The following is a 2,908-nucleotide window of genomic DNA, read 5'->3' on the forward strand; positions in this document are numbered from 1 at the left end:
TTATAGGGAACCAATTTGCAAAAAAAAATCATAAATTGGTATATAAGAATCACAAATTTTATTTCAAAAATCAAGAAAAAATAATAAGGGTTGATGGGAGAAAGTAGGCCACTAAATGAAAAGTAAAACATTTTAATCGAAGCTAGCTACTACGTACAAACAAACAAGAGTACAAGAGAATCCTATTCTACAAATATGATAAAGCAACAAACAAAAGAAGAAACTAAAATGAATTCGCCGTCTGTGGGAATCGAACCCACGACCACATGGTTAAAAGCCATGCGCTCTACCAGCTGAGCTAAGACGGCTAGATGTTGAATTTTTACATGCGTTCCTAAACATACTTATATTACTTTATAGAGAATAAAATATATCTTGGTATAATGAGATAAGTTATCTTCTTCAGATACTGAAATCATAACATGTGTCTTATTTAATCATTTTTTATAAAAATATTTCTAAAACTAAACAAAATAGTATATATATCATACTTTTACTGATGGGTGTTATGAAGAAATATTTTACTCTCTAGTTTATAATATATATTTTAATGATATAAATACCATGAGAGTTTATAAAAGAACAACGTGTCATTAAAATTATAAATATTTGACAAATAAGTTGGACAAGAACACCTAAATTAACACTTTCAAATTTTACATAAATAAGAGTTAACATTAAGGAAGAGCATTATAACTAATGGTTTCATATCTATTATCTTCTATATAACAAAAAAGAACTCATCATTGATACATGTCATTATCTCCTTAATTTTTTCCCTCCAAAATACTCACATATTCTTATAGTGAAATCTCTGACACTATATTATTCTTCTATTATCTTAATATAAATATATGCGAGAATAGAATGTCCAAAAATAGTCTATTTTCATCAAATTAATCTTTCATCTCTCTACTCTTATTTCATTTCAATTTACTTCTTAATTTTCTTCTCTATTCTTATTTCAATTTACTTCTTAATCTTCTCTTCTTTTGAAACTCACAAACTACTTTTCCTACATTTTTTTCATTTTTATTAGATAGGTCTAATCTCTTCCATCATCAAACGAGGTATGATTTTATAGTCATTTCATTTTTTCATTACTTCATCATTCATGAATCGATCCAACGAGATGTTAATTGGTAGATATACTTTTATTTCATTTTTCACCAATCAAAGAGATAAAAGCCTTAAAAGAAAAAAAAAACTGATATAATTTTGAACATATTTCAATTTTCACAACTATCATAGGGGTTTATCTACACATACTAAAGTTCTAGATCTGATCCAAAACATGTATTTTTCAAATAAATGAGGGTTTCACTGTTGAATCCATTTTCATCATCAGGTATCTTGATAAGCCATTTTATCATTTTTTTTTTGTTATGACTTTCTTCTATATTGTTTGGAAGTTTCAAATTGTTTAATTTCCATATTATGTATATTCGATTTCGTCAAATGCAAAGCTTCAGTACTCTTATTTCGTTATTAATTTCGTCTAATTTGTTTATTTGTAATGATTAATAATGACGTTACAAATATATGGTTGAAGTTGTGATCTTCTTTTCAAGGTGTGAAAGAACTTTGTCAATTTATGATCTTTAGCTGCAATGCATCCTTCACTTCTTGGGTTTGATTTTGGGTTTGATATTTTTATGGTTGATTTGTTTCTACTTTTAAATTTTACTTTTCTTTTCTGAGTAGGGCACGCGAATAATGAAGCGATGAATATTTTGTTTATTTGCAAAACTTAATAATGATGCTACAAATATATGGTTGAAGTTGTTTTCCTCTATTCAATTAATCATAGAATGAGTTATGATATTACAATTAATAAGGAAATCTGTTGATATTTTACGGCGCTTAAAAATAATAGACAACGAATTTATTTCAAAATAATCATTTTTAATACTAATTATTAAAAAGATCTTAAAATGTTTTCAATTAATATTATTTAATTATTTTTTAAACTGAAATAGTAGGAATTCAATCTTATTAAAACATTCTTAATTACTATCATCTAATCATTTTTTAAATTTTAAAACGCTAAATAGGATATGTAGTAATTGCACATTTAAATAGTAGATCTTAAAACTAAAATGTTCTCAATTAATATTATTTAATATTTTTAATACTTAAATAGGAGGAATTCATTGTTACTATTAATAGAATGACTTATGTAGTAATTGCACATTTAAATAGTAGATCCTAAACGTTCCCAATTAATAATGTTTAATTATTTTTTTAAACTTAAATATGAGGAATCTATTGTTACTATTAATAAAATGAGTTATGATATTATAATTAATAAGAAATTTTTTTGATATTCTATTTCGCTTAAAAATAATAGAAAATGAATTTATTTCAAAATAAACATTTTTAATACTAATTATTTAAAAAGATCTTAAAACGTTTTCAATTAATATTATTTAATTATTTTTAAAACTGAAATAGTAGGAATTCAATCTTACTAAAACATTCTCAATTAATATCATCTAATCATTTTTTAAATTTTAAAAAGTTAAATAGGGTATGTCACAATTGCATATTTAGATAATAGATGTAACACCGTCAATTTTCTGTATGTTTTATTATTTATTTATTTTAACAAAGATTAATTTTAGAAATTAATCGGTATTGAATTAGACTAAGCCGTAGTTGAGTGTTAGTCTTGTTTTGTAATTTCCTATTTTGTGGTAAATTGTCGTAATTGTCTGTGACAGAAAGTTTTTGAGCTGCTGTCGGGTCCAAATTCGCCCGTATTCGTCCCAATAACGTGTTTTTGAGTTCCGTAACTCGGAATCGAATTCTGATTTCGCCATTGGCTTCGAAATGTTATTTCGAGTCAAGATAGACATCAAGTTTGTCCAGAAAGCAATTATAATTATGTTTCACTTCGAATTCCGTG

At 25.3% G+C, this 2,908-nt stretch overlaps 1 non-coding gene across 1 annotated transcript; it reads right to left on the minus strand.

Moving 5' to 3' along the window:
• Positions 1-235: 235 nt before the first annotated feature.
• TRNAK-UUU lies at positions 236-308 on the minus strand. Its single transcript has one exon. It is a non-coding gene; the product is annotated as a tRNA-Lys (tRNA).
• Between the last annotated feature and the right edge of the window lie 2,600 nt (positions 309-2,908).

Source organism: Lupinus angustifolius, unplaced genomic scaffold (assembly GCF_001865875.1).
Source record: "Lupinus angustifolius cultivar Tanjil unplaced genomic scaffold, LupAngTanjil_v1.0 Scaffold_82_19, whole genome shotgun sequence".
NCBI classification, from domain to species: Eukaryota; Viridiplantae; Streptophyta; class Magnoliopsida; order Fabales; family Fabaceae; genus Lupinus; species Lupinus angustifolius.